Here is a 19,976-nt window from a genome sequence, read left to right as displayed (position 1 = left end):
ACAAAGGCAAAAACTAAGAACACATTGGTAGAGTGGAGAAAGGTTAGAACCTCTGACATTGTTTATATTGCTGCCTGTGCCTTTGCCGCCCTATTGACAACCACGTCTCTCATTATTGTCCAGGTGCCATAGGGACAGGAAGTGGGGAAAAATCTCTCCAGTGAGACAGATGATGACATTAGTCTGCTGCAGGCAGGAGGAAGATTTTCCTCAGTCTCCTCTATCCCAGTATTCAGTTCGCAACATTGCAACTTTGTGAGAGGCTGCAGCAGATGCGGATCTGTGCCAGACATTTGTAAACCCAGCCAAGGACTGCAGAGAAACCATGATTTACATGATTGCGGCATCTATGAGCCAGCATCTTAGTACAGGAAGTAAATGGTGAGCCTGGATGATGTCTGCACAAAGTTGGTTTCATCCTCTTGGAGAGGCAAGATAAGAGATAATGGCATGGTCAGGGGGTACTATGATCTCTGTGTGAAGTAATAAATACCTACAAGTGTTTCACATTACTTTACATGCATGCACTTATAGTAAAAGTATAGCAGATTCTAAGTCCTTTAACTATACAAAGATGGGTATAACACTCTATTAGATGCCCCATTATGTTAGTTAAAGCAGGGTGTATTGGGTGTAGCCCCTGCGTTCAGAGGTTAAAGACGATTTGATTTAGTGGCACAGATGCTTTTAGTCAACTTTTCCAGCCCCCTCCAGAACCCCAGGACAGCCCAGATTATGAGCTTAGGTGGTAGCACATTTTTATTTAGGGAATAGATTTGGGTCCTGGGAACGGCACGATAAGCTTGACGCTGGCCTTTTCTTCCCTTTGTATTTTATCAGCCAGCGGAGCTTGCTCTGATTAGGCTCATCTCACATCATGCTTTGGATTCAGCCGCCTCTTGGAACAACACCCTCTTACATCATGCAACAGCAAATGTTGCTTTTCCTGTGCCGTCTTAAGCAGCACAAACACAGCCTGACTAAAAATGTTACAGTCTACACAGGAGGATCAACTTTGCCTCAGACTGCTAGATGTAGTTGGAAGTGAACGTTTGCTGCACGAATAAAGGCTGATTGTCTTAGTACAACCTTTAGGCTAATAACAATTCTTGAAGGAAAAGTCCACTTTTATCCTTTTGTCCACTGTTAAAGAGATATTGCAGAACTGTCCTCTCTACTGTAGGACTCTGGCTACTGATAAGCGAATCATGATTGTCTTCATTGGGAATTTGAGGGATCTGGAGCTGGGATTTGCTCTGCAAACTTTGGGAGAAGAAAAAAAAGGCCCATTTAGGTTATTCAATCAGTGTCCTATGTTGATTAGGATGGCAAGGAGCATGGGTTTATTGGTATGCAGCATCGTCAATGATGTAAAAACCCAAACCCAATCACTAATTATGTTTTTGAAGATGCGGAATACCTATAGGACACATGCTGCGCAACCTTAATAAATACAGAGCGCTGGATAAGTTTAAGGCTAATTTGTTAGCTGTATTTGTGGGAGGAGCCCCACACATTTAAACTCTCCCGTTTCCCCTACTGACCTTGCGCTACGTCCATGACACCCCACCTGCCCTTACCCCTTCTGATAAAATGTTACTCTTTGAATATGCCCCCTTATTTGCACACTGACCATAGCGACCACGGCACACCTCAGGTCAAGTTAGGTAGGTTCATTATCTCTATGTTCAGGTATGTATTAGTGTATCAGTGGGGCTCTAACCACAAATATTTTTTATGCAGTTATTGAATGTCATTGAAGACCACAGAGTCTACACTGTCCAGGCAATGAGCCAATTGCCTGGACAGGGGAAATGCAAAATTGTTACAGTATTACCACTCCAGTGAATCAACCCAACCCCTTTACATTTGGATTAGGTTACCCACCCTTCAGTTTGTTTGTTTTTCTCTATGATGTATCAAAGACAAACCTTGGAGTACACTTCATTTGTTATTTATTAAGAATTTGATAAAGTCTCATACAGCTTGCTTCATAGACTCCCTCTTACACCAGGGCTCATATAGTCAGTTGTGGATTATAATTTTCTGCCCCCTAGGCTAACTGTGTGTACACCACCTAATTTTTTGGAACAGTGGTGACATCCCACTGCATAAGCATGCATATTTATCTGACAGTTTTATGCATGTTTATGTAATGGTTGCTCTGCAGAATCATTGTTTAGTGCGGTCAGGTATACTGAGAACAGGTTCACGGAGAGACAATCCAGATTAGGCTCTAGGTGTACCGAGACAGTGAAAGTGTGTAAACTCCAACAAACCTGCAAAGGCAATGCAGGGACATCTGCAATGAAGATATGGATGACACTGACGGACAGGGAGGTAAGCTGGAACCTGTTGGTTATGGAACTGTTTCCTGGACTGTCAACAGCATGAAGACCATGCAGCTGACTGTCCACCTTGCAGGCCCTGCCATGGCCTATGTTGGCGATGCAGAAATCCAGCCCTGTATGTGGTGCATCATGCGGAGGTACTTTATATAGAAAGAAAGTGTAGGGAAACATTCACTTTGCTCAGTGCTAGATCACATTCAAAGAAATATCTGTATAGAAAAAAATGTCTAGGTTGCACCTAAACCTGCAGGTCCATTCATTATTGCCCCACAGTAGCTCCAATCCTTAGGATATAGCCCAAGTGCAAAGGCAACGAATGGACTTTGGTATAGCTTGTGTATGAAGACTAAGGGCCCCATTGAAGAACACTACCTACTCTTTGTAGGACATCCTAGTGATAACTCGATGCTACATCTACTTGTTATGTTTTACATATAACATGCAGAGCAAGCTGAGCCAGTGGTGTCCTTCAGGGAGCTATCTGCACAATGCAGAGAACACTTCCAGACAGAAAGCCAGAACAGATTCCTGTCACATGTCCAGCCAAAGCCATTTGGTTTTCCCCCATTTATTAGCATGGGGTTTTGCTTGCTATAGAATGGTGAAAGCAAAGCAGAAATCAGATTTGTAAAGCATAGGAATGAGCTCAGGTATGATCCAAACCTGAGTTTGTCCAAACTTGGAAGAAAGCTGTCAGTGCCAACCCATTCATCTGAGGTCCAGAGCATTCCCTGCCTTGCAACTGCATGTAAACAAAGGGGTTGGAAGCTGGTGACATAATTGATCTCATTTCATATTTGGTCAATGACAATGATCTATTATGGCCATGTGGCCCTATATGGTCAATGATTTCACCAGCATCCCCTCTTCTTTGTTTACATATGGCTGCCGGGTGGGCAGGCTGATTGGGCTGGCAATAACATCCTCCTCTGGAGGGTAGCTACTTTTGTTCTCCATGGTCCCTGTGTGTGCTGTAAAGTAGCCACCGCTCCTAGCTTGCTCCTGTGATGGTATACAATCTCACGTTTAGTTTACTCATTTGTATTAAGATTGTCCATCATGGGAGCAAGCTTGGAGCAGTGGCTACTTTACAACACACACAAGGACCATGGGAAACAAAAGTAACCCCCCTCCAGAAGGAAGTACAGTGTCAGCACCAATTCAGAGATGATTTGAGGATCTACAGCTGAGTGATACATAAATAAGATACATTTTTGTTAATAGTTAAGGTACTTCAATGTATTTTTAAGGTTTAACTCCTGAGTTTGGGGTCACTTTAAGCAGTGGTATAGCTGCAGTTAAGCCGTAGCGCTGCTTTATAAATCAATGTTTTTGGTAGATATTGGTGAGTTGAAGTAAACCTTTCCTAAGAGAACCAGGGAGGCTGCCATTGTTGGGTCACTTTTAACATTTCTATTGCCTGGCTAAGCCTCGACTATGCTTTTTGGATTCACTGACCTGAAACAAGCACACATGTCTGGAAAGTCAGAGAAGAATCAGAAGTCTTTATCTACATACTTGTTCCAGGTAATTGTCTCAAACTACTCAACCTAGAAAGTTGACAAGACAGCTAGACAACCATAATTTCCAAAAGAAATGGCATGTTTTATGTCATGACAGGTTTTCTTTACCAATGTTTCACAAACACATTGAACATTCCTGGGCCCTGTGGTATGGAAGTGCGGCCTTTCTACCAAAGAGGCGGTGCATGCTTCATTATGCTCAGAGGCCGAACGCCAGGATATTTAAAGGCCTCTCTGTGGTGCTGGAATGTTGTGAATTTACCTCAAATGGCACATGTTATTTTAAATAGCACAAAAGTCTGTACTTTCAGCGAATGTGACAAAATCACCTTTCAGGGCACATTTAAAGCAACGGAAAAAAAAACCCAACAAGAACATCCTCTGTTTTGGAAAGTACCCGATATACAGTATATCAAAGTCAGTGATGTAGTGAATATCAACGCAGGGTTGTTTATTTATTGGCGGCTGAAGATAATACAGAGGCCTGTTTATCAAAAGGCTCTGGTAGAATGCAATTAACTCCAGAGCTGGTGACCTTGATTAGAAAACACACTGTCTAGTCATATTACTGTATACCTGCTGAGGGAAAAGAAATAAGCAAATACAGATAGTAAGCTGAGAACGCTATGAGGAAGCTTGCTGGTTTCCATGGTTTCCAAAATGGCTGACAGAAAGTGGGGTGCATTAGGGTCAATGAGTCATAATGACAACCGCTTGTGTGTTATTATAACTGAAAACCATGTTATGAGGAAGACATGCAAGCTGCTATTGCTACCCACTCCTTCTAAATTACTGACAGATTGTAAGCTCCCATGAACAAGGCCCTCCTAATCATCTTGTATGGAATGGTATTGTAACTGTACTGTATCCCTTTATTTAACTGTTGGTGCTATATAAATCATGTATAATAATAACAAAAATAATAATAATAACCTCACATGCTGGCTCTCTGGCCTACATATATTGAAGCCTGTTTTGGATAGAGCGGGGAAGAATTAGGGTCCACATCAGGGTTTTATTGTCATTTGTGTCTCAGTTAAGGAGATTTCTCCTCACTTCCTGTCCTGACTTGAATCCCCCTCACTTCCTGTCCTGACCTGATTTCCCCTCACTTCCTGTCCTGACTTGATTTCCCCTCACCTGCTGTCCTGACCTGATTTCCCCTCACCTCTCTCCTGACCCGATTTCTCCTCACTTCCTGTCCTGAACTTATTTCCCCTCACCTCTCTCTTGACCTGATTTCCCCTCACTTCCTGTCCTGTCCTCAGTTCCTCAGGAGAAAAAAAGTATTTACTATCTTCTTTGCAGACAACCCCTTTTATTCACAGGTTCTCTGTAATGACATATTTCCTTCTAGCCAATAACCCAGAACGTTCCTGCAGCTAACGATTTGTGACTTTTCTCTGACTTTCTGGTGTCATAACTGATCAGGTGTGCAGCAACATGGCAACTGCAATCCAAGCAGAGGCTAAGATGGCACCTCCTTTGGTTGTAAGGATATGAGGTTGTAGTTCCACTTTAAAGCCCAATTCCAGCCAAAACATACAAATGTTTTGCTTTGTATGAAGTAGGTAAACATTAGGGCCCTGTCAGGGTTCACCTGCAATTTGTGTCTCTGTTAGAGAGCTTTCTCTTCACTTCCTGTCCTGACCTGATTGCCCTCACTTCCTGTCCGGACCTGATTTGCCCTCGCTTCCTGTCCTGACCTGTTTTCCCCTCACTTCCTGTCCTGAAATCTTTACAACAAGTCAACAAGTCAATTAAGCCAATAACCCAGAACAATAATGCAGATAAGCATTTGTGACTTATCTTTGGCTTCCTAATTTAAAATGTTCTGAACCCATAGAATCAACATCACAGCGAGGCAACCAGTATTTTTAGAAAGAGACAATCAATGGCAGCCCCTGACAGGTTCACTTCAGCTGTAGATATTACCTCTGGGGGGGGGAGTGCTATGATGATACTACCACCAACTCTGCAGGACTAAACTTTGTAGAGTGTTATTCATACTCCACACAGACTGTGCTTTCAAAATGAGAAAGAAAAGCCCCAAATTTCAGCAATTATGCTGAAGTCAGTTCAATAGTCATCCTGTAACCGTTTTGTTTGAAAAACATTCCATGTGGATTATTGTAAGATGTTAATTGACTGGTTCCGATAACATATTATTTCATAGGAGGTAAATGAAGCGGATTAAGATCATTAGGTCAGCCATGTTTTACAATTAGTGTAAGATGTCTGAATACAATGAAAACAACGAGCTGAACGTCTGTATTTGTTTTGCATCTGCTTTCCTATTTGCTTGGCAACGCTCTACACAGGAAAACGGAGCCGTCCTCGCCGCCAACACATCTTCGTCACTTGTGAGGCCAGTGCTGGTGGAGAACGAGGAAGCATTGCTGAAATTCAGAAATGGCCTCTACCTTTCAAATTCAGATTTTCTTTTATAGCATGGGGTAAGGACAGAACCTACGCCATGCTTTGATTGATGTACAAAGTCCAATTGGAGCACCAAACAAAACGTTCAAGAGTCCAACTTCCAGTGCGCCCTTTCCACCTTCTGTTTGTATATGAACCTTTGAGGTGGAGAACCACCCACTTTCTAGTGGACTGACACAGAGCGGATAGGGTTAATATTATTATTATACAGGATTTATATAGCGCCAACAGTTTGCGCAGCGCTTTACAATATAAGGGTTGCCACCTTTTCTTTAAGTGAAATCTGAACACTCTAACACCATGTGTGGCAATTTTTTGGGGGGAAGAATATAGAGGAGAGAGCGAGCAAAGGCAGTCAGGAGAAAGAGCAAGAAGAGACAGCCAGGGAAGGGAGTAAGGAGACCGGCTATAGAGGACTACAGCAATACATTATACAGCAATGCAAAATATTATGAAGCTACATACTCTGTGTTGTTCTGGGTTAGCGCCCTGATGTCTCCAGGTGACCCGTGCAGGCTCTCAGGTGGACCATGCTGCTCTCAGGTGGGCTGTGTGCAGGGGCGTCCAGAGGCTGGGTGTCTCCCAGAGCTGTTACCGGGTGACACCCCACTGTGATGTCACCACGCGCGTGTGCAATGACGTTATTGCGCATGAGCGTCGATCTTATTTATACCTGCCGGCGGTCATCTTGGTGATGGATGCCGGCAGAGAGAGGAGGGGATGATCACCTGGCGGGATAAGATATACCGCCGGATCCCCTCCTTTCTCTTGAAAATGTCGGGCGCTTGGTCCATGACCGAGTGCCCAACTTTTTTTTAGAGTGGCGCGATACCAAAATGGCTGTCAGTCATTTTGGTGTCCCCCCTCCAATGGTGTCACTGGGTGCGGGCCGCACTTGTGCACTCTCTGGTGGGCTGTGCGCACTCTCCGTTGAGCTGTGCAGCTCTCTGGTTGGCTGTGCAGCTCTCGGGTAGACTATGCGGCTCTCAGGTGGGTGGTCCACCTCTCATGTTCTCAGGTGGGCTGTCTGGGATGTGGTATCTCACCAGGGGTCTGCAGGCGGGCAGCACTGTGTCAGGGAGCTGGAGGAGGAGGAGAAGGCGATGTGCCAGTGTTGGTGAATTGTTCCCAGATGGCCCATACAGCACGTGGTGGAGCCAGAGGATGATTTCTCCCTCTCCCTCTGTCTGATGTCACTTCCCCCAGTCCCTTGCACGGCCGCGGAGGAGAGAAACAAAGGGAGGGACTAGGCTCAGCCGCGGCCCTACAAGTGAAGTGGCAGCGCCGGCGTCCAGTGGTATGTGACTTTCTTAGGGAGCCACAAGTCCGGTTTGAATATTGTGCCGGGGTGTGAGGCGGGCTAACACCCAGGCACAGAATTCCAAACCCAGACTGTCTCGGTGAATCCCAGACAGTGGCTAGTCTAAGAGCGGCACTTTTTTTTACCATCTTTATCCAGCAGTCCAGTGTGATAGTCCAGTGAAGACTAAACCATGTAGACCAGGGGTAGGCAAACACAAGGCCTCCTGGTGTGGTGCAAGTACAAATCGTTTTAGGCATTGCAAGACTTACAGCCACAGGTATGACTCCTAGAGGCAGATGCATGATGGGGTTTTCACCACTGTTGGAAGACCGAAGTTTGCCTGCCCTTGATAGAGACCTTCCGTATGGGGCACGGTCTTGTACTTCCCACTGCCAGATGGCCTAATTATTGTGTTGGAAGATCACTGTCTAAGGAAAGACAGATCCTTCTAGGCTAACATCAAGGCTGTATAGATGTCTCACCTCCTATTGTTGGCAGGGAAAGATCTGTCCATCCTAAATATGATGTATGTTCACCCTTTTGTTTTTGTTCTACCGAAAACAATACAGTGAAACAGACTTTTTTTTACAGAAATCCATGAACAATGTAAGCATGTAAGTGAATAAGAATGGATGGATTAATGTAAAGAATGCAGCCTTAACTGGATTACCCAGCAGGGTCTATGTTATTGGATGCATGCACAACTGTGCTGGAAAATTATATCATGTCTACAATGGTCCCACAGATCGCTTGGCTGCCAAATTTCACAGGGGCCTGGAATTTGGAGATGCCGGGAACTGAAGCATAAACAGTTTATGTTCCTTAAAACGTATGAGGAAAAAAAGTTATGGCTTTTAATTTATTAGGTGCAGAGCACAGGCAGCATAACGATGAGGAAGTAACCTAAAGAAACTAATCAAATCACTTTCAATGAGTCTGACTACACCAACTGCTAAAAGCTCATTGGTTGTTAGAATTTACTGCATATCATTAAATTCCCTAATTGTCCTCCTCTTTACTCGATTCTGCCCCATTTTGTTGTCCCTTTTTTATCCATGAGGCTACATTCACACTTAAGGTTTTTTGGTTTTGCCCATAGAACCTAGTTACAAAGAGGAGGAGACGGCTGTTAGGTGCAAAATTGTGCAAAAATACAAGTCTTTCAGGCACTTCCAAGTCTATTGGGGCCAAATATTTTTGCCCATAGAAAGCTAGTTACGAAGAGGAGCAGGCAGCTGTAATGTGCAAAATCGTGCACCTTACAAAAAGTTTTTCAGGCACTTCCAAGTCTATTGGGGACAAAAACGTGTGGCCATGCCCCAGTGAGCCTCCGGTACTTTTTCTTTACGTTGAGAAACAGCACATCACTCATGATGTGATGTGAACCATCACTTTAGAATAACATAGTTTTTAACATTAACCAAACCAATGATTTCGCTCCCTAATCTGCATAAGGTGTTGGACGGTTACTCCAAGGTCTCCGGTTATAAACTCAATATATCAAAAACAGAAGTTCTCCCACTCAAAGTCCCCCCTCATGATTTTGCTAATCTCCGGGCATCATTCCCTTATTCGTGGGTGGAAGACTCAATAAAATATCTGGGGATTAGATTAACCCCTCGCCTATCCCAACTATACCAAACTAACTATAAGCCTTTATTCTCCTCTCTGAGACTACTGCTTCATAAATGGAAACGTCTTAAATTATCCTTCACGGGCAAGTTGATGGCTATCAAGATGACTATGTTGCCTAAACTGTTATATTACTTTGAAACGCTACCAATTAAAATGTCTACCTCGGATCTGAGTTCCCTACAATCTGATATTTTAAGGTTCCTATGGGATGGGGGTCGCCATCGTATATCCAGGGAGGTTCTGTTTGCTCCAGTTTTCATTATTTAACTTTTTTTGAAAAATATTTAAAAATTAAAAAAAAATTTTTATAAAAAAAAAAAAAAAAAAAGAATAACATAGAAATGTGAGTCTCAAGTGTTGACGTGCTTCTCAAATTGCATTTTATATCATTCAGGCGTGGTGTGAATGTGTGGATGGGGGCTGACATACAGTATATAAATATACATTATATATACTGTATATCAGCCCCCATCCAAGTAGAAAATATACAGATGTTCCTTTTTCTGAAGTGTTTTGTGCTGTTGTAATTCAATTGTTCTACCGTCTTTAAAACGTTCTTAACATTGCATTTGGAATGCGTCTTCTACCAAAACTCTCTGGTTGGCTGCACTGTGTGTGGCTGGTTTGCTCCACAGACTGGCTAGCTCTGCAGTGACTTCCTTAGGCTCCATTTACGCAGGAACGGTTGTCTGTGCGTATATAGTTGGCCGAATATGCGCGAAGTCACTCTAAACATAAAAAACAATGCATTTTAATGTGCATTGTTCAGACTTTTGCAATAAACGCGCGGTACAAAATCGTGTGGCCCGTAAAATAGTCCATGCACAAATTTTAGATGGATTCTGCACGTTTGCGGCTATAGTAGTAGCCACAAATGAGCAGAATCCGTGCAGATGAAAGATTTTAGTGTCTGCGTTGCATTTGCGTTTTCCCTGCGGAAGACCGCGGGGGAAACGCAAACGCTATATGTGAATGGAGCCTTACAGAAGCACTCATTCTTAAAAACTATATCTAAGCAGTCCATAGGAAAAGGGTGTTTGCAACATCTCCAAAACAGGAATAGGTAAAAATCTGAAAAAAAATTGTTTTAAAAATCCTTGCTGTATGACGAGTACAAAGCAGGAGGCTTATTTTACATTTGGCAAAAATGTACATCAGATCATATTAAAAGAGAACCTTGGCATAAGTATTTAGACCATCCACCATCACTTCAGTATAAAAAAACAAAAAACTACTACTGATCAACAACAGTGTGACATAAGTTCCTTGCAGCAAAACGCCTAATTGCCAAATAACAGTTGTTAGTGACCAGGTCATTGAGGTGCCGAAGAGGACACATGAGTGGCAAGAGGTGTCAACCATGAAGACCACCTACATTCTAACCCACTGCTTGAGACAGATGTCATGGAAGTACAATGCAAAAAAAGGTCAATAAATACCAATAAATAAATAAAGATCCCGAATTGTACAAAAAAAAGGAATCTAATCACTATTGTAATTTGTAATAATGTCATTTTCACCAACGAAAGGTGAAAATGACAAGTGGCTGAAAATACAGGACGTTAAGGGTAATAGGACAACATTACAGTTTGGTGAGTAAGGACTAATAAAGCATTCATGGACTTTTTACTCAATTTTTTTTTTAATCCTGACAAATGTTTAGGAGTCAAGTTAAACTCAGCCCCCTCCTAAGTGAACTGATGAAGGGGCCCTTACCCTTTTCTTGGTTCATGTAGCGAGCATACTTACCCACATTATCCATAATTATGTCACTTAACCATTGGATAGTATCAAAGTATCCTTACTTTCTATTGGTTAAAGCGACTTTGTTGCTATTTTAAAAAGCAGGAGAAGGCGGTGTTCTATCAAAAGTTCCAACTTGTCGACTTCTCCAACTGGTGACGTCACATCTGGTGATGTGCGCATGCCCAGGACATCCTTGTGGAACTGTCTAACTATTGCCACAGTGCCTCCGCGGCTATCCACTTCTATAACCTACTACAGTTATATTTGTCCTAGGTTATAGAAGCCGATGAGCCGATAGCCGCACAGGCGCAGTGGCTATTGCCCCACCGGATTCTATAACCTAGTGAAAGGTTATATTACGTTACAGCGCCTGCGCGGCCACATGATTCTTTCTACAACCACAGTTGCCACTGCGCCTGTGCGGCTATCGGCTTCTATAACTTAGGACAAATATAAGTTTGTACTAGGTTATAGAATCTGATGAGCCGCTAGCCGCACAGACGCAGTGGCAATAGTTAGGCTGTTCGACCAGGGTTTTCTGCCCATGCGCACTAACTCCATCTGCTGTACATCTCCTGCTGGCAAACACCGGATGTGACGTGCCCAGTCGGAGAGCTCGACAAGTTAGAGGTTTCGATATAACAGCGGCAAACCTGCAAAGAAGCTAGTTAATACTCAGGTGTCCCAGTGCTCAAGTTGTCAAACTCAGTTGCGTCCAAAATTTGTGGTTGTCATCAGAACAGAAATAGGTGGCAAATCTTCCAATGGACTAGTTCTGGTGACTCAGTTGGCCGCTAATTTTGGAGGGATTTACCAACTTCTTGTTGTGGCTATTGGACATGAAGTGAAGGGAAAGTCCAGAATGGGACACAGAAGGCTAAAAAAAGCTAAAAAGAGTTATAACTCTCCCTTATTCAATTCAAAACTAAAAAAAAAGTGTTGGATTCAGTTCTTCTTCAGTTCTATGTTATTTTCAGCAAGGAAAGGCCAATGAGAGATGAAAATTATGGTCACATGGCTAATATGAGAGACCGTTATGAGTAATAAGACAATATTGTAGCTTGTAAAATAAGACCTAATACAACAATCATGGACTTTATATCTATTTCTTTATTCTCAACAAACTCCCTCTGAAGTGCACTGGTGAAAGCAGGGATGTCCCTATGGATTTTAACTTTTGAGGCGATGTGGTTTGGGGGGAGTGTGCTGGCAGTGAACACTTGTCATACCGGGGGATCATGATGGCAGAGGATGCCTGACTGCGCTGTCGGTGGCTCTGTCTGGTGTCCCGCCCAGATCACTGATGTGACTAGTTGCAAGAAGCTCCGTGGGACTCAAGCCAGAGCATCCTACTCAGCTCTTGGCAACCGGTGGTGTCAGTGAGCTGGGCGGGATGCCAGAGCAAGTGTCACAGGTTGTTAAGAGCTCTCAGCAACCTGGGATGCTGTGGCCACCCCACCACCTGGCCTCCCCCCAATGAGATGCTGTCTGAGGCTGCCTCATTATAGGTATGTACCTTGGTGAAGGGTTTCTTGAAACCCTTTTCTTGGTCCTTGAAACTTGGATCTTATTGCAGTAAAGTTCAGTAGCATGGGTAGCAGGCAGGTAAGTATTAATGGACTTTTTTGCAGGGATGCCTTTTTTTTTTCATTTATTTTCCGGTAGCTGCAGAGTCACTTTAGGAGATATAATTATACATGACAGTGCAGGAACCCCACTCCATGCTTCCATGTACTGTCATTTATTTAAATAACACATTCCTATTGGCTTGCCTTTTGTCTGAGGGGAATAGCATGAGAGTGTGGGAGGGGCTTCACTTTTAGCTACCGGACAGGAATTGGGAGTGGAGAGGGTCCCAAAGACTGCTCTTCCAATTTACTTCAAGAGATTGATTGGTTGGGTAATATTTACAAATATCTGTGCACCAATGAATTTACCAAATCTTGGTTAAGGTAAATCCATTTTCACATGGCTCCTGCTTTCAAGTTGCCTTTGAATAAGTCTGAGTGTCAGGCTTACAATGAATGATTTTATCAGCTTATAAAGGATGTAAGTGGGCCACTTTTCTGAGAAATTATATTTCTCTGGATGTAATGTTCCACTCTATAAGGATGAAAGGATTATTAGAGGACTGCCACAAGGGAAAATTATGGAAATTTCATTGTGGGCTGTTTAATAAGTTTCCCATGCTAAAACATTCAAAACATTTCCTCTTCCTCCAGTATGAGTAAAAAATATGTATCAGAATCTAAAGTAAAATTAAATGTTACTGTTAATTCCCACTGGATAGAAGTAGACCACCCTCAAACTGTAAGGCTATATGAGGCCAATAGGGGGCTCCTGTGGGATGGCAGGATCCCATAACTGCAGCTACTGTGAGAGATACATAAAGCTACTATTGATGTTGGCATAGGATTCCATTAACAATTGGACTGAATTAAACTTTCTATGAATTTTAATGCTACATAATAATGTGCAGATCACCGTCAATGGTGAAGATACCAAATGGCACGTCTGCACCTACTGGAAACTAATGGGGTTTTTTTTTCTCTATTGTTATTTCATTTTGGGTATTGCTGGTTGTTATACTGAATAAAATAAAACTGTAAATACTATAAAGGTTTCAGAAAAAGCAGAAAAACAAAGCCCGGTTATAGGGTAACAAAAGAAGAAAATGGTGGCAATGGATAGGATATAAACCATGGTAAGAAAAAATAAATAAATAAAAATAAATACATTAATTAATTAATAATCAATCAATCAACTGATTACTTTCTATGTATCTAGTTCATTCCAGGTTTGGGTAACATATATCTCTCCAGCCTTGGAAGAAATACAAATCCCAATATTCTTATTAAAAGAAAATCTGCCAGGGCAGAAATATGAAAGCCACCCCGGTGACTTAATATTAAATTTTCAGGCTCCGTGGCTGCTATCCATCCCTCACTGCTTAAATATTATCTCAAAAAAAGTGTGCAGGCCAGGAATTCTGACTTCCCTGGATGCATGCTTGTTCCAATAGTAGTTTGCTGAATCATAGATGAGGAAGATGATCCCTGAACCTGCACCTTTAAAATTGGTTACCAGCAGCAGTTCCTGTAGTTCTACACTGACAGGTTCTCTTTAGTGAGAGCATTCATGGTCCTGTTTTATATTAACAACAGCCAACAGCCTGTGGGTTGGTTCTTCAATCTGGATCTCATAAATGGCTTCAAGGGCCCCAGATAGGCAATACATTGTATCAGGAGTCAGTTATATATGGTCAGGATAGTGACAAATGGACACTTGATGTCCCGGAGCAAAAACCTGGATGCTTATGGCTGGTTGTTTGCTATAGGATTCTATATTGTTCACATTGATTTTTGTGTTTAGCCTTTTTCATTTGTGATCTAGGGTATTAGGTATTCTTCAGGCAGTTTCAAAGTGATCTCCTGTCAATTGAAGCAAAATCAGATCAATGGTATTTACTATGGAGGACACAACATGAATGCGGAAACTCCCCAGGATTCATGGTATTATGGTACTGAAATATCACTTTTGGGTGAACTGGCCCTTTAAATACATATGTGACTCATGCTGAAAGGTAGCCTGCCAACAAAAATGTGAGGTCTCGCTCATGGGAAGTGCTCAGCATCATGTACAAAGGTTTGTAATATGTTGTACAATTTTGGCGTGACCTACAGCCAATCACTCATTTTTCTATGAAAAGAAGGGGATGAACCTATCCCCGCAAGTACGCCACATCCATCAACCGCGGCAGGCAAGCAAATCATTAGAGGATTGGCAGATGTCTCACTACCTCAATGTGTCATCCGACCATCTGTGACCAAACTTACACTGCGTTCTGGTACTTTTTCTCATTCAACCTTATCAATATAGAGTGCTGGTGGAAAAATATAACAATAGAAGGTATAACATCTATAACAAATATACAGGAAAACTATACTGGGAGAAATATGAAGGCTGACATCCCTATCCTCATTCTGAAAATACAAGCTTTCTAGGCCAATGACCCAGAACAAGCATGCATCTAATGAGGTCAGCAAAATCCAAACTCCCATTCGACATACTTGTTCTTGTTTGGGAACCCAGAAAGCATTAAAGCCTTTGGATCAGCACAACAACTAGGCACAGGGCCGTCTTTAATATTAATTGGACACTGGGCAAACATTTTCTTGGGCCCCCTGCCCCTCTCCCGCCATGCACTTTCGCTCTCCAAAAGAGCAGATAGGAGGAAACCTTAGAGGGAGAGATGACCCTGCATGAGACGTTGCGCTATGCGGCGTACAGCAGGGGCCTGAGCAACACTACGCAATGCAGATCGCTTAGTAAACAGAACGGTGACACATGTGTATCTTTTGCGGGCTCAAGGGGCAGCTGCTTTGGGCCCCAGAACAATTACTGGGCCCCGGGCAACTGCCCCTTTTGCCCTGTGTTAAAGACTGCCCTGACTAGGCATCTAGCATTTCCAAATATTCAGCAAAAGCTGTATGCATATACCCTCAGTCCATGTTTCCTTGAATAGCCCAAAGGACTGAGCACTATAGTCTGTTCACTATAAATGGAATAAAAATGGGTATGTTCTATATTTGGCCCTAGTAGATAAAGCAGAAGGTGACGGTGAGGAATCCAAAGCTCACTATATTCCGATGGAAAGTTTCCCTTTTAATATATGTAGAGATAACAGCTTCCTGTCCCCCCTGGAACAGCTTCAAGCTCCCAGAATAAAGTACCAGATTATCTCTGGGCTGTCATCACCTCTTTAGGAATCACCCATCTCTCTCTCTCTCTCTCTGCTACCTCTAGCTCAGCCTTCCAGCACAGGGAACTCCTCCAGCCTACAGCAGCTGTCCAACCCCAGCCAAAGCAGTTATTGCGTCATTCAGGGAGGTCTACATCTCTGTGACGTCAAAGGTATTCCCCCACACGGATCACGTGGAGCAAGGGAGTACAAGAGGCAACTTCATGATTCTGGTAGCTTGCTGCTCAGGAGCTGAGCCAAACCTCATACACTGGTCTCTCTGTACAGGGAGTTTTATGATTAAATACTCTGCTCACTCCTGACTTTCTGAGCAAACAAGCTTGCTGCTGCTGCTGCTGCTGACTTCACTCGAAATAAGTAATGTCACAAATTGAGTCTCTTGCAAAAATCACATTACGCTTAATTAACGCAGCTTTGACGCTACCCTTAGGCACTGTGCTTTCAGCCATGTGACTGTAATTTTCATATTTCGTTGGACCCAACTGGAAATAATTGTCACGTTTAAAAGAAAATAAGGATACTCATCCTGATGTGTTAGCTTTGTGAATTGAGCCTTATGTGCGTATTATAATCCCACGTGCTTGTTTCTGTCTCTCTTTCCGGCTGGCCCTGCCTCTGTTAATGACTTAGCTTTTCATTATGCTAGAAATGTGCCAAATAACGTTATAACTCCGACTGTTGGATCCAGCGGAGCTCTGGGTTGGAGCCCAAGCAGGGAGGGATCACAAATGTGGTTTTCTAATACAGCATGGCTATCTGGAGGCTGCTGAGCTGCCAGTAACCTCACCCTGGACATCATTAAACAGGCTTTTATTGAAGTAGGTACCCTGCATGCCACGTTTCAGTCTAATTATCAAAGCAAGGAGAACCTAGGCTGTCTAAACCTTGGATTGTTACAATGTAACAGCTGTAGAAATCTAAAAGGCTCATACAATGTAACATCTATTGAACTCTAAATGGCCCATACAAGGAAACATCTAAAGAACTCTAAATGGCTCATATACAAGGTAACAGTTCTAGAACCCTAAATGGCTCATACAATGTAACATCTATAGAATTCTAAATGGCTCATATAATGTAACATCTATAGAACTCTAAATGGCTTCTACAATGTAACACCTATATAATTCTCAATGGCTCCTACAATGTAACATCTATAGAATTCTAAATGGCTCATATAATGTAACAGCTATAGAACTCTAAATGGCTTCTACAATGTAACATCTATAGAATTCTCAATGGCTCCTACAATGTAGCATCTATAGAACCCCAAATGGATCCTACAATTTAACATCTATAGAACTTTCAATGGTTCATACAATGCAACATCTAGAGTACTGTATATGACTCATACAAAGTATCAGTTACAACATTCTAAAAGGCTCCTGGATTATAGTAAAGAATTCTAAAAGGCTAATAGAAAAATAATAGTTACATTATTCTAAATTAATGATATCATGTAACCCCTTTATGGAATTCTAAGAAGCTAATGCAATGCAGCCATGAACTGTTGCTAATAGCAACCAGTGACAGCTCATGGATCTTTTCCCAGTGCAGATCAGAGATGGAAAGCTGAAGCCTGATGACTATTGCTATGGATATTTGTATTTCGTTGGCAACAGTTTTCAGGAATCAGCCCCGCTGTAATAATTGTAGATTTGCCAGAACACTAGAACTCTTAGCTGATACAATGTAGAAGTTTTTGAATACTAAGAACTATGATAGAATGGAGCAGGGAAGAGCTGTTGCCCAGGGCAACCTGTTACATTCGGAAGATCATCCCCTAGTGCATGTTAGAGAATTAAGGTTACATTCTATCTGGTTGTTATAGCAACAATCATCTTTTCTTCACTTTTAATCAACTATTGTCATTGATATATAATTCTAAGCTGCCAGTACAATGTAAAAGTTTGAATACTGTGATCCAGAGGAGCAAAGAGCTGTTGTTAATAGCAACCAGAATCCAAATTGCATTTCCACCGTACAAGATAGAGCAGGGATGCACAGCTGTGAGTCACCCCGCCCCCAAATGGTCTCCCAGAATAATTTTTTGCAGATGATCACATATTCAGTTGTGCCAATATTATTGAGGTATCACTGGCACTCTTTCAATTGCCAACCCCCTTCTCATTGACACTTGGGCCACATCTTTTAAAAAAACAGGGATCTCTATGTTAGAGAATTTAATGCTAAGGTGTGATTGGTTAATATATGCGCCTGGTATTCATAAATCTCAGTTCTAGACAATCTAAAGTGTTGATACAATGGAACTGAACTCTAAATACTGTGAATACAATGGAGCTGTGTGAGATTTGTTTATTGGAATAATGCAACAGTTTTAATACCCCTCTATGTTGCTGCAACAAATGGGAATTAGGACAAGCCTGAAGGATGAATAGAACATCCTTCTTTCATTCAAATGCTGAGCTGGAGAGGTGTGAAGACACCTCTGCCAATGGGCACAGCCTCTGACAAAGCCCACCCTGCATTTGCATTTTCAATAGAGGTGTCTGTGTCACCTCATCCTTAAGTCTTTTTGTCATTGCCTCTGAGGTTGGACTTGACAACCCCCCCATACCTAGACAAGTCCTTGGCACGTATTCCTGTACTTGTTATAACGGAAGGGGCTGAGTACTACAATGAATGGATACATTCTATTACAATACACACACATGTAACAGTTATTAGAGACTGACTGGGAGAGTGTATTGCAGGCCGGCGGATGGATGATGCCCTCTGCATAAACAAAATATACAAATAAATAATACAAATCAAAATAAATGTTACTGTTGCATGCAAATAGCACATGTGTTTATTATTTGTATGGTGTGTATTTATATATATATTGCTACCTGCAGGAACATTTTTCTGAAACGTTTTTCAGGGTATGATAGTATGATATAGCTAATAGAATGCATAAAAACATGCACTGTACTGTCCAGTTATATATTAAAGTACAAGTCCAGTTGAATGTGATCTGTCTACTACTCACTTGAGCAAAAAAGTAGAATTTTGCAAAAATACCCCAAATCAGGATGTGAAGAAGGCACGTGGTGCCTTTTTAGCTGCTGTAGAACCACAAGTTCCAGCAAGTCACCATATCAGTCTCACAGCCTTCCCCCAGGCCCACTGATGGAAACAAAAGCTGACAAATCACCTCTCTATAGCTTCTGTGGAACTACAAATCCCAGTAGGTCACTTTAGCAGTCGCATAGCCTGCCCCTACGACCACTGAAGGGAGCTAAAAGAAAATCACCCTCTCTATAGGTGCTGTAAAACTACAAATACTAGCGAGTGACCCTACCAGTCCCACAGCTTGCCCCCTAGACTAATGATGGGAGCCAAAGCAAACCCATTACCCTTCTATAGCTGTTATAGAGCTACAAGTCTAAGCAGGTCAGCCCCACAGCCTGACCCTAGAGCAAAAGCAAACCCATCACCCCTCTATAGCTGCTGTAGAACTACGAGTCTCAGAAGGTCACCCTCCTAGCCCCACAGCCTGCCACCAGGACCACTGATGGGAGCAAAAGCAGACCTATCACCCCTCTATAGCTGCTGTTGAACTACAAATCTCACAAGGTCACCCTTCCAGTCCCAGAGCCTACCCCCAGAGCAAAAGCGGACCCATCACCCCTCAATAGCTGCTGTAGAACTACAACTCTCAGCAGGTCACCCCCTAGCCCCACAGCCTACCCCCACAGCAAAAGCAGATCCATCACACCCCTACATCTGCTCTAGCACTACAAGCCCCAGCAAGTCCACCCCCTTCCAGCCCCCACAGCCTGTCCACCAAGTCCTGCTGCCCAGAGAAGAAGAAACTTCGCATCACGTGTAGAATAAAGAAGCAGCACAAAGTTTTGCTCTGCATTCAAACATCACTGTACCTTGAGTCTCCCACGGTTCCGGTGGTCACAGGCTTTGTGTGGTCTTCTTCAGCAAACAGTTTCCAACACTGAGGTAATATAACAGATGAAGTATGCTCAGCAAAAGCAACCATAAAAAAAAGTGAAACCCACTTGGAGCAAGTAAGTGGTTGTGTTAAAAAAAAAAAAATTTAAAATAAAAAAAATCCACTTGTATTCCAAGTTTGCTTTAAAAAAAAATCTATCTAGACTAAAAAATATATAAAAACTATTAAAAAGAGCTTATTGTCTATCTGCCCAGAGCTGGTAGTGTACATAGAGTGCAGTGCATGGAGCAGTGGGCAGTCCAGATGT

At 42.5% G+C, this 19,976-nt stretch overlaps 1 protein-coding gene across 1 annotated transcript in view; it reads right to left on the bottom strand.

The window, feature by feature from the left end:
* Window positions 1-19,744, bottom strand: part of HAS2 (hyaluronan synthase 2) — a 36,508-nt gene extending 16,764 nt beyond the window's left edge. Inside the window, exon 1 of the mRNA XM_018553339.1 lies at window positions 19,644-19,744. The gene's annotated coding sequence lies outside the window, so the exon portion shown is untranslated. The remainder of the gene's footprint in view (window positions 1-19,643) is intronic.
* Window positions 19,745-19,976: the final 232 nt, after the last annotated feature.

Source organism: Nanorana parkeri, unplaced genomic scaffold (assembly GCF_000935625.1).
Source record: "Nanorana parkeri isolate BGI_ZX_2015 unplaced genomic scaffold, ASM93562v1 scaffold117, whole genome shotgun sequence".
Lineage (NCBI taxonomy): Eukaryota > Metazoa > Chordata > Amphibia > Anura > Dicroglossidae > Nanorana > Nanorana parkeri.
The sequence above is the reverse complement of the archived record's forward strand: the minus strand, read 5'-3'. Positions and strand labels throughout refer to the sequence as shown.